The sequence below is a fragment of the Oncorhynchus gorbuscha genome, linkage group LG01 (assembly GCF_021184085.1).
Source record: "Oncorhynchus gorbuscha isolate QuinsamMale2020 ecotype Even-year linkage group LG01, OgorEven_v1.0, whole genome shotgun sequence".
Taxonomy (NCBI): domain Eukaryota; kingdom Metazoa; phylum Chordata; class Actinopteri; order Salmoniformes; family Salmonidae; genus Oncorhynchus; species Oncorhynchus gorbuscha.
The window spans coordinates 77,558,091-77,571,038 of record NC_060173.1 but is presented as its reverse complement, the minus strand read 5'-3'; the positions used below and the strand labels follow the sequence as shown (position 1 = coordinate 77,571,038).

Here is a 12,948-nt window from a genome sequence, read left to right as displayed (position 1 = left end):
AGTCTTCGTCTCGTGCCACCAGCTACTTCCTGGTCTGCCGAGTCTCCGGAACCTAGGGTTAATAACCCACCTTGTTACTCCGGGCAGCCCACTGAGTGCCGCTCCTTTCTCACCCAGTGTGATATTGTGTTCTCTCTCCAACCCAACACATACTCAAGAGAGAGAGCTCGGGTTGCTTACGTCATATCACTCCTTACTGGCCGGGCTCGAGAGTGGGGCACAGCTATCTGGGAGGCAAGGGCTGATTGTTCTAACAATTACCTGAACTTTAAAGAGGAGATGATACGGGTTTTTGATCGTTCAGTTTTTGGTAGGGAGGCTTCTAGGGCCCTGGCTTCCCTATGTCAAGGTGATCGATCCATAACGGATTACTCTATAGAGTTTCGCACTCTTGCTGCCTCTAGTGACTGGAACGAGCCGCCGCTGCTCGCTCGTTTTCTGGAGGGACTCCACGCAGAGGTTAAGGATGAGATTCTCTCCCGGGAGGTTCCTTCCAGTGTGGACTCTTTGATTGCACTCGCCATCCGCATAGAACGACGGGTAGATCTTCGTCACCGAGCTCGTGGAAGAGAGCTCGCGTTAACGGTGTTTCCCCTCTCCGCATCGCAACCATCTCCTTCCTCCGGCTCAGAGACTGAGCCCATGCAGCTGGGAGGTATTCGCATCTCGACTAAGGAGAGGGAACGGAGGATCACCAACCGCCTGTGCCTCTATTGCGGTATTGCTGGACATTTTGTCAATTCATGTCCAGTAAAAGAGAGCTCATCAGTAAGCGGAGGGCTACTGGTGAGCGCTACTACTCAGGTCTCTCCATCAAGATCCTGTACTACTATGTCGGTCCATCTATGCTGGACCGGTTCGGCTGCTTCATGCAGTGCCTTGATAGACTCTGGGGCTGAGGGTTGTTTTATGGACGAAGCATGGGCTCGGAAACATGACATTCCTCTCAGACAGTTAGGGAAGCCCACGCCCATGTTCGCCTTAGATGGTAGTCATCTCCCCAGTATCAGATATGAGACACTACCTTTAACCCTCACAGTATCTGGTAACCACAGTGAGACTATTTCCTTTTTGATTTTTCGTTCACCTTTTACACCTGTTGTTTTGGGTCATCCCTGGCTAGTATGTCATAATCCTTCTATTAATTGGTCTAGTAATTCTATCCTATCCTGGAACGTTTCTTGTCATGTGAAGTGTTTAATGTCTGCTATCCCTCCTGTTTCTTCTGTCCCCTCTTCTCAGGAGGAACCTGGTGATTTGACAGGAGTGCCAGAGGAATATCATGATCTGCGCACGGTCTTCAGTCGGTCCAGAGCCAACTCCCTTCCTCCTCACCGGTCGTATGATTGTAGTATTGATCTCCTTCCGGGGACCACTCCCCCTCGGGGTAGACAATACTCTCTGTCGGCTCCCGAACGTAAGGCTCTCGAGGATTATTTGTCTGTTCCTCTTGACGCCGGCACCGTAGTGTCTTCTTCCTCTCCTGCCGGGGCGGAGTTTTTTTTTTGTTAAGAAGAAAGACGGTACTCTGCGCCCCTGCGTGGATTATCGAGGGCTGAATGACATAACGGTTAAGAATCGTTATCCGCTTCCCCTTATGTCATCAGCCTTTGAGATTCTGCAGGGAGCCAGGTTCTTTACTAAGTTGGACCTTCGTAATGCTTACCATCTCGTGCGCATCAGAGAGGGGGACGAGTGGAAAACGGCGTTTAACACTCCGTTAGGGCATTTTGAGTACCGGGTTCTGCCGTTTGGTCTCGCTAATGCTCCAGCTGTTTTTCAGGCATTAGTTAATGATGTACTGAGAGACATGCTGAACATCTTTGTTTTTGTCTACCTTGACGATATCCTGATTTTTTCACCGTCACTCGAGATTCATGTTCAGCACGTTCGACGTGTACTCCAGCGCCTTTTAGAGAATTGTCTCTACGTGAAGGCTGAGAAGTGCGCCTTTCATGTCTCCTCCGTCACTTTTCTCGGTTCTGTTATTTCCGCTGAAGGCATTCAGATGGATCCCGCTAAGGTCCAGGCTGTCAGTGATTAGCCCGTTCCAAGGTCACGTGTCGAGTTGCAGCGCTTTCTAGGTTTCGCTAATTTCTATCGGCGTTTCATTCGTAATTTCGGTCAAGTTGCTGCCCCCCTCACAGCTCTTACTTCTGTCAAGACGTGCTTTAAGTGGTCCGGTTCCGCCCAGGGAGCTTTTGATCTCCTCAAGAAGCGTTTTACGTCCGCTCCTATCCTCGTTACTCCTGACGTCACTAAACAATTCATTGTCGAGGTTGACGCTTCAGAGGTGTGCGTGGGAGCCATTCTATCCCAGCGCTTCCAGTCTGACGATAAGGTTCATCCTTGCGCTTATTTTTCTCATCGCCTGTCGCCATCGGAACGCAACTATGATGTGGGTAACCGCGAACTGCTCGCCATCCGCTTAGCCCTAGGCGAATGGCGACAGTGGTTGGAGGGGGCGACCGTTCCTTTTGTCGTTTGGACTGACCATAAGAACCTTGAGTACATCCGTTCTGCCAAACGACTTAATGCACGTCAAGCTCGTTGGGCGTTGTTTTCCACTCGTTTCGAGTTTGTGATTTCTTATCGCCCGGGTAATAAGAACACCAAGCCTGATGCCTTATCCCGTCTGTTTAGTTCTTCTGTGGCTTCTACTGATCCCGAGGGGATTCTTCCTTATGGGCGTGTTGTCGGGTTGACAGTCTGGGGAATTGAGAGACAGGTTAAGCAAGCACTCACTCACACTGCGTCGCCGCGCTTGTCCTAGTAACCTTCTTTTCGTTCCTGTTTCTACTCGTCTGGCTGTTCTTCAGTGGGCTCACTCTGCCAAGTTAGCTGGCCATCCCGGCGTTCGAGGTACTCTTGCTTCTATTCGCCAGCGCTTTTGGTGGCCTACTCAGGAGCGTGACATGCGCCGTTTCGTGGCTGCTTGTTCGGACTGCGCGCAGACTAAGTCAGGTAACTCTCCTCCTGCCGGCCGTCTCAGACCGCTTCCCATTCCTTCTCGACCATGGTCTCACATCGCCTTAGACTTCATTACCGGTCTGCCTTCGTCTGCGGGGAAGACTGTGATTCTTACGGTTGTCGATAGGTTCTCTAAGGCGGCACATTTCATTCCCCTCGCTAAGCTTCCTTCCGCTAAGGAGACGGCACAAATCATCATCGAGAATGTGTTCAGAATTCATGGCCTCCCGTTAGACGCCGTTTCAGACAGAGGTCCGCAATTCACATCACAGTTTTGGAGGGAGTTCTGTCGTTTGATTGGTGCTTCCGTCAGTCTCTCTTCCGGTTTTCATCCCCAGTCTAACGGTCAAGCAGAAAGGGCCAATCAGACGATTGGTCGCATACTACGCAGCCTTTCTTTTAGAAACCCTGCGTCTTGGGCAGAACAGCTCCACTGGGCAGAATACGCTCACAACTCGCTTCCTTCGTCTGCTACCGGGCTATCTCCGTTTCAGAGTAGTCTGGGTTACCAGCCTCCTCTGTTCTCGTCCCAGCTCGCCGAGTCCAGCGTTCCCTCCGCTCAGGCGTTTGTCCAACGTTGTGAGCGCACCTGGAGGAGGGTGAGGTCTGCACTTTGCCGTTACAGGGCGCAGACTGTGAGAGCCGCCAATAAACGTAGGATTAAGAGTCCTAGGTATTGTCGCGGCCAGAGAGTGTGGCTTTCCACTCGTAACCTTCCCCTTACGACAGCTTCTCGTAAGTTGACTCCGCGGTTCATTGGTCCGTTCCGTGTCTCCCAGGCCGTCAATCCTGTCGCTGTGCGACTGCTTATTCCACGACATCTTCGTCGCGTCCATCCTGTCTTCCATGTCTCCTGTGTCAAGCCCTTTCTTCGCACCCCCGTTCGTCTTCCCTCCCCCCGTCCTTGTCGAGGGCGCACCTATTTACAAGGTACGTAGGATCATGGACATGCGTTCTCGGGGACGTGGTCACCAGTACTTAGTGGATTGGGAGGGTTTACGGTCCTGAGGAGAGGAGTTGGGTTCCATCTCGGGACGTGCTGGACCGTTCGCTGATTGATGATTTCCTCCGTTGCCGCCAGGATTCCTCCTCGAGTGCGCCAGGAGGCGCTCGGTGAGTGGGGGGGTACTGTCATGTTTTGTCTTATATTGTCTTGTCATTATGCTTTCCCTTCTGTTCGTTTCCCCCTGCTGGTCTTATTAGGTTCGTTCCCTTTTTCTATCCCTCTCTCTCCCCCTCCCTCTCTCTCCTCTCTCTATCGTTCCGTTCTGTTCCTCATTCTCCTAACTCACTCATTTAGTCTTTTCACACCTGTCCCCTATTTTGTCCTCTGATTAGAGTCCCTATTTCTCCCCTTGTTTTCCGCTTCTGTCCTTGTCGGATCCTTGTATGATGTTCGCTGTGCTGTGTCATTGTCTCGCCCATGTCGTGTCTTGTCTCCTTCAGATGCTGCGTGTGAGCAGGTGTCTTAGACTGCTACGGTCGGTGCCTTCCCGAGGCAACCTGCAGTCAATGGTCGAGTCTCCAGTCTGTCCTCGTCACTACGAGTGGAATTAAGTTTTTTCATGTTTTGTTTTATTCTTATATTGTCCAGGAGTATTACTTTTGCCGGTTACTGGAATAAAGACTCTGTTTTCGCTAAGTCGCTTTTGGGTCCTCATTCACCTGCATAACAGGAAGGAGAAGCATTCGGTCTCCTACAGATTAAAGTACTTTGGTGCGAAAAGTGCAAATCAATCACAGAACAACAGCAAAGCACCTTGTGAAGATGCTGGAGGAAACAGGTACAAAAGTATCTATATCCACAGTAAAACGAGTCCAATATCAACATAACCTGAAAGGTTGCTCCAAAACCGCCATAAAAATGCCTACGGTTTGCAATTGCACATGGGGACAAAGGTCGTACTTTTTGGAGAAATGCCCTCTGGTCTGATGAAATAAAAATAGAACTGTTTGCCCATAATGACTAATGTTATTTTTTGTGGAAAAAGGTGAGGCTTGCAAGCTGAAGAATACCATTCCAACCGTGAAGCATGGGGGTGGCAGCATCGTGTTGTGGGGGTGTTTTGCTGCAGGAGGGACTGGTGCACTTCACAAAATAGATGACATCATGAGGAGGGAAAATTATGTGGATATATTGAAGCAACATCTCAAGACATCAGTTAAAGCTTGGTGGCAAATGGATCTTCCAAATGGACCATGACCCCAAGCATACTTCCAAAGTTGTGGCAAAATGGCTTAAGGACAACAAAGTCAAGGTATTGGAGTGGCCATCACAAAGCCCTGACTTCAATCACATTGAAGATTTGTGGGAAGATCTGAAAAAGCATGTGCGAGCAAGGTGGCCGACAAACCTGACTCAGTTACACCAGCTCAGTCAGGAGGAATGGGCCAAAATTCACCCAACTTATTTGTGGGAAGTTTGAGGAAGGCTATCCAAAATGTTTGACTCAAGTTACACAATTTAAAGGCAATGCTACCAAATACTAATTGAGTGAATGTAAACGTCTGACCCACTGGGAATGTGATGAAAGAAATAAAAGCTGAAATAAATAATTCTCTCTACTATTATTCTGACATTTCAGGTTCTTAAAATAAAGTGGTGATCCTAATTGACCTAAGACAGGGAATGTTTACTAGGATTAAATGTCAGGAATTGTGAAGAACTGAATTTAAATGTATTTGGCTAAGGTGTATGTAAACTTCTGACTTCAGCTGTACATATCTACCTCTATCACTCCACTATCCCTGCCCATTGTAAATATGCTACTGGAACTGACTGGCCCTGTATATAGTATGCTTACTTACTTTCTCGTGTTCTTATTTCTTGTGTGTTTTTGTTCTACCTAATGTTATTTGTAATATTACATTGCTATTGATTACTGCATTGTTGGGTTTAGAGCTGTCAAGAAAGGCATTTCACTGGACTTGTGCATGTGACATTAAAACTTAGAACTTGAAACCAGTGTTTCATATAGGCCTCTAGTATCTATTGCACACAACTATGAGCTGCTAACGTGCTTCAGATATTTTTCTTCATCTGCAAGCTGTTGCCTTGACATCAAGACCACAAGGAGGCCAGCAAAGATGGCAACTCATTTGTCTCCTTTATCGTTCACTGACCTCAAATGACACCCCGTTTGTTTTCTCTATCTTTCACCATGCATATTATCCCTGTCCTGTTCATCAACAAAAACTGAGGAGGGGCCTTGAACTCAGTGACCTACACCCCCAGCCTTCCCCTCCATGTTTCATTAATCCAATCAGGTTATCCTCTTTCACATGGAGTTGACAGAAACCCCATGGTAAGCTACTGGTCTCAATGTGCTTTTTTAGCCTAGGTGCTGGTATGTTTTTTCTCTCTTGTCAACACATTATGGAATTATCATGGACAATTGTCATTGCTGATAAGGAGTTAGCAAGAGATGGGCACTCAGGCTAAAGTGTTTTAGTCTTCTTACTTGAAAATGTACTGCGAACTCAGGAACAATGAAAAGACTCCAGGGAGGGAAGTAGCCCAAGGCTATAGACATGATATAGCATAGATTATTTCAAACATAATTCCCATGCATTATGACGTTTTAGTAGCTTGTTGTGTAGGCAAAAACTTTAGGCATTTCATAGCATCTGCATATTTCCTACTGTAGCCGATCATAAACCACATTGAAAGTCCAATTTGAGTTGCTCAGTCTGTTATCAAAATATACAATCCCAAATCAGTCTAACAGAGCAACTAAGGCTACTTGCTCGACCTCTCTTTCGTGGACGGGTGCTGTTGATTGACGGATTCTACCGTGTAGTCCTACTTTTCGCGCATGTGCTGCTGTCCATGGTGCTTAACCGCACTAGACTAAACGCAGAAATGCCAGTGGGTCTATCAGAAATGCGTGATATCCTCCCTCCAGAGTGTCTACTCGTGTGAATGGCACTGATTTATCCTCCATTATTTCACAAGAGATATGCCCAAGAGGGAGAAATATAACGTTTATGGCATTTCTCACATAAGAGTGTACAAAATTATGCAGTCTAACTAACTATTCAAATCATACTCGCCTTAGGGGTATATCACTTAGCCAACTGTAAATCATGTTCAATTTCATGACAAAATATGCATGTTGACCTGGGTAACTCATGCAGGCAAATGTATGATATGATTTAGGAAAGTTGAGATAGGACTTAAATTAATAAAAGCGCTAGGAATTGCTGTTTTGCCGACTACCCCAACGAAATGGTACAAAAGCAACGTTCTATATCAGCTCCAAACAGCAAGCAATACTAAGTGATTGAGGTAAAATACCTTACATATGTGTTAACTTAACAAATCAAACAGATGAGTATTGAGAATGTATTTATATCGGCAGCCAACAAATGACACATTTATGACATCTGCTTGACTATTGCCACAACCTTGACACGCATCTAGCTGACTGACTTCTGTATGTTTATGCATTTCTGCGTCTCGTCCATAAGGTCCACCCTGAGAGGCGCGCTGAGGGAAATTATATAGAGATATGTCCACACAACAGAAAAGGAGCAAGGTGTACGGATACATTCGAAAATGAATGACTTGATTAGGCTAATATGTTGAATATGAATATGGCCGCATGCGATGATACAGGAGGGCATCAAACAAGTTACCTTATCAATGGTAGATATGACGTACAACTCCTGTCGCCATATTGGAGGCTTCAATTATTTCCATGGAGAAGGCGCTCTCATAGCAAAATCTCCGCCCTGCCCAGCGAGTCTGGTAGAACCAACACCATCAAGTCACCCTTCCCATTCACATACACGACAGTAGGCTATAGACAAGAGCCCACAACCACTGCTTGCATCACGCCTCGATTTTTCTGAAGAAAAAAAATGGGCTAAGTTGTAGAATGATTAGAGAAGTCTGACACATTTAGCGCGTCGGCGACACTATAAATAATGTAGACCCACCTATACATTGTGATGACTTTAAACAGACGGGTTACGATTTATAGCCTATAAATATATGTATATGGAAGAGTTAAGACAGGCCTATGTCGCAGATAAATGCATACAAACATGTTTTGCTCGTGGGATAAAGTAAAATCGTTCTTTACTGGTATATGTTCAATTCGGATAGTCTTTATATGGCAATAATCATATGACAGCTTATCTAGTCCCAGGTGATGAAGTGTTGGCTACAGTAGGCTATTTGTCCGTCTGTTCCAACGTCGCTAGCCGTATTGCCACTCTGTCGACATTAATCTAACAGGTTGGAATACCTGGAAGTGACACCCAATTATAAACACCATTGATGGGTCAGCTGAAACTATTCTGCAGCAGCAGACGGGACACTATTATGATCACAGTGATCAATAACATTCGATTCATATATCCGCTCTAACAAGGCTAAACTAGGCTACAGTAGGGCGCATTATATTTTGTGTTGAACTATATTCTCTATGGGAGATTGGACATGCCGAAAGAACAATGTTTTCAGAGGTTAGAGGGGTTGGGTTAAATGCGAAAAGACACATTTTAGCTGAATACATTCAGTTGGCCAACTGACTAGGTATCCACTTTCCCTTTCCCCTTATGTTTCATGCCTGATCCAGGGTTTGATCCATTGACCTTATAAGAATAAGGTTTGATCACACAAATCTGTAACAACTAGCAGGATCATAGTATTATCTGCTAAAGAGCTTATTTCACCCGACAAGAATTACCGTTAAAACCTACGCCACAGTTGTTTTTTAAATTAATAAAATACAGATGTGTAAAATCTGGTAATCCACTGTCAAAATGACAAGATGTCCATAGTACGGATTAGCCTAAACTACATTATCTGAGTATATAATAAGGTCTATCATAATTATTTGAATAGGTCAGCTATAGGTTACACATCATGGAATGTTATGTTACCAATAACGGATCATTATTGTATCAGGGCCCTCCAGGCATCTTCTTTACCTACATTTTTCCATCAGCCTTGCAATGCTTCACTTTTGAAAAATAGAGACAGCCCCCACTCCGTTTTCACCTGAGACATTAAAGATGGTAGAAATACATCTTTCTGAGAGATTTATTTAAATTACGCAATAATTTCCCACCTTTGGGAAGCCCTAGGGCATCCTTTCCCATCCCCTATACTTACCATTCGTTTTTCATCCAAGGCAGATAAAGACAATAATCGCTAGGCACGTCTTGATGTTGCTTTCTCCCGAGTAAGGTGATTGAAGGACACATGTGTATACTTGACTAAGTCAAATGTGTTTTCTTCTTTCGATTGAGTATTTCCCAGAGATGGACAAAAAAAAATCACAGGAGAGCGTGATTAACTTGTTGCCACAGTCGTCTTGTTCAGAGCGTTCTGTTGCGCTTCCGGTTGTTACCGGGTACTAATGACGGCAGAGAGTCGGGGTTGTGTGCGTGATCAGAAATAATGTCTGTCTGTGGTCGTGGATATCGGGAAGAGATCATGGACAGCCTACAGTTTAGTATCACTGAAATTGTGATTATTTGTAGGCATACCTACTGTAACACATTGAAGAACATTCTAAAAGTGTTAGTCATCTCTGGATGTTGGTGAAGTATGGGGGTAGTTTCTGATACACACAGTGCGTGACTGTGGTAATACGATGTCAGAGTGTGTTTTTCTCATTATGAAAATGCTGAAGGCTTCACAACACATACACATTGTCACTACAATGTGTGCATCAATTTAAAAAACACATTGTGGCACTAGACAGTTTCATATATTCGTATAAAATACCAGCTTTCTGTGTGATTTCTTAGTATTTTAAAACATTTTTATTAGAGGAAATCTGTGACAAATAAGAAGGCAGAGAAATGCACTTATTAACAAGTGTGAATATTGCCCTCTGTCGTTCTAGCCCCAAAATACCCCCAGACTATATGCTTTCAAGTGTTCTGATGGCACCTGGTGGCTGCAGGCAGCATTGTTCAGGGATCTACTCCACTGCACTGCTCTTTGTACATATCATTCATGTGCTGAATTACAGCAACCATCAATTCTGTGTTTCCAGAAAAACATCTTTGTAGTTTTCCATTCAACATGAGAGGATCTCTTTAGTCTGATCCTGACTAGAGGTGTATGAGTGAAGGGTGTACATATAGATTGGTGTTACAATGGGGGAAAATGGGTCAATTGGTCAATTCCAATGAGACTCATTTTGAATGAACTTCATTTAGATGAATCTCTACAGGTTTTGTTTTCTGGGTAAATTCATTGTGTTGCCAAATGGGCCCACGGTGATGTATGACTAACAAACCGCTGTGGGACATTTACACACTTCCCTGTTAAATGTTTTTCCCTGGAGCCTTTTTTTCATTTCGGCACATTGCTGGGTTCATGTTGCTATAGCACGGTTGGCCAGTGTGTGAGTTTCCACCCTAACCCACTTCTCTGAATCATCATTAACTACACTGACGGGTTCAGTAATTTCTAGAACATCAGTGCTCAAAGACAGGGATCCTAATGGATGGGGCCCTAGTGAGCCAGCGTTTGTCGGAGTGCCAGATAGCCAGACAATGGGTGCGTTCCCCTGCGTAGACATTGCTGACGAATACCCAGATTTTACAATGCCTGGACAAGTATTTTACTTATCAGCTAACCGCATCATATGTTACAGCAATCTGTCAGTTGGTGACACAGTCGATGATGTGGCACACAATCATTGGTTGATGCATGCAACATCTGAGCAGGGGGACGTGACCAATGTGGCCCAGACTGAGCTAATACAACCCTGGGCAGCACAGTATGCATCATGGGAAAGCAAGTGTGTGCTGGGACACTTTGAAACATGCAGTGAGGTGTGTTTTAACTGCTTTAAATGTTCCAAATCAGTTAACTGATTCACACTCTTAAAAATTAAGGCGCAAGTTGGAACCAAAAAGGGTTCTTGAGAGCGATGCAATAGGGAACCATTTTTGGGTCGCAAAATAACCATGAATGGGATGTTCCTTTAAAGAACCCTACCAACATAAAAATATATATATGAATATCAAGAGCTCCAAATAACCATTATTGGTTACACAAGGATCCAGCATAAAAAGTTATAGAAATATCCATTATTGGTTCTACAAAGAACCCTAGCCCTAATCCATCCGTTTGTAGCAAAGCATTGATGGTTCTTTGTGGATCTCTAAAAGTTTCTGTATAGAACCTAAATCAAATGTTTCTTTAAGATATGGTGATTCTTCAGCAATTTTGTTAAAATACATTGATCCTTTCAAATGTGTTGAAATAATAATCAATAATGACTAAACAAATGTCAAATGTACCAATAGTTTATTATGCAACCAAGAAGTACAAAACAAAGTCGAATCTACAATTTCAAACAAAGTACCATTTCCATTCATTTCAAAGTACAATTTAAAACAATGTAATTGTTCAATGATAGAGGTACAGTATAATCTAAGAACATGAGCCCATCCAGTATGTGACAGGACATGGTAGTAAATCGGAAAGGGCCATCACTTGAACATCGTTAAACCTTTGTAATTTAAGAACATGATCTTCCAATCCATTATCGTTACATTTCTCTCGTCAGACATTCTGTTGATTTATTGTTCCTAACAGATTAGGATAAATCATTGGAGTCTACAATCATTTGACAGCAGACCACACACAGACACAATACAGAGAAAAACAAGTGAGCGAGTAAAGAGTGAGTGAACCATGAGAATAAATGTCCCAAGGGACTGTACAGACATGTGTCCTTTTGAATACACCCATATAGGCTTATCGAGGTGCCTTTGCTGGGTGTGCAGAACGCAAAGTGAATTGAACCTTTTTCAATTAGAGAACCTAAGTGTAGAGCCCTGCACTAATGGGATATATTATTATATATTATAATGGCTCAAAAAAAGTAATGAGCGTTGTCATGACGACAAAATGCCATGACGACAATTCTTACTTCACTTACCTCATCGACCACAAACAACTGTGCTGGATCGTCTTTGAGGAGAAATGGCAGCAGGAAAATGGTTCCGCTGACCGTCTGGCCTGAAAAACAGAATTAAACATCTTAATTCATCGCATCTCCGATATTATTATTGAACATTGTTTTAATTCTCTGCTCAAGCTTGAATGAGCATCCCCTTTTGCGCCACCTAGGTTGGCCACCACCAAACTACTGTATCATAGACAAATCAGTGGACCCCTAGCAGCTGCCCACTTCAGGCTGAACTTCAAGAGTAATACTGTCATGAATCCTGCCGAAGGTGGTTCCTCTTCCTGTCCAGGCGGCGGTCGTCGTCGCCGGCCTACTAGCTGCCACCGATCCCCTTTTCTGTTTCAGTTTGTTTTGTCTGAGTAGTCTCACCTGTTTCTTGTTTGGGTTTTGATTTGGGCTATTTAAACCAGGTATGTCCGCCTGCTTTTGTGCGGGCTTGTTGTTCTGTTCGTGTGGATTCTCGTGGACTCTTTGGTCCTGCTTTTGGGATGGTTTAAGTGATGCGCCTTAGTGTTTGATGTTACCGTTACTTGTTGTTCTGGAATAAATGACCACGATTGAACTACCTCTGCGCTCTGCTCCTGACTCCTCCACCCACTACTCCTAGAAGCCGTGACAAATACAGTTTCTCAATTGCTAAAACACTAAAATCCATTGGCTGAACAAAGTTCTCAGTTGCCTGGACTCATTTAGCTAATTGTGCAGTCTGTTGTCAGTACCTTAACATTTCACATGGTAAACACAATTTGCAGATCTCACTTAGAATTTTCAGCAAAACTCTAAACACATTCTCATTCTCAAAACACATTCTGCACTCTAATGCACATGTCATCCATACTGGTAAACACAGGTGGAAACAATAAAATACAAATAGAGAAGACATGTCATTGATTGAACACAACCACTCAAAATGGATTTAACCTGTTTCAAATGATGTGACACAACCAATATAAGCCAGTTCGGAGAGGTTGTTGAAGGTGGGTAGGAGAAAGTCTGAGAATGGATAGAAGAAACAATGTGAGAGGACGAG

The 12,948-nt window shown here is 44.2% G+C and overlaps 1 protein-coding gene across 1 annotated transcript in view; it reads right to left on the bottom strand.

The window, feature by feature from the left end:
* Positions 1–9,300, bottom strand: part of scn1laa (sodium channel, voltage-gated, type I-like, alpha) — a 50,197-nt gene extending 40,897 nt beyond the window's left edge. Inside the window, exon 1 of the mRNA XM_046360810.1 lies at positions 9,095–9,300. The gene's annotated coding sequence lies outside the window, so the exon portion shown is untranslated. The remainder of the gene's footprint in view (positions 1–9,094) is intronic.
* Between the last annotated feature and the right edge of the window lie 3,648 nt (positions 9,301–12,948).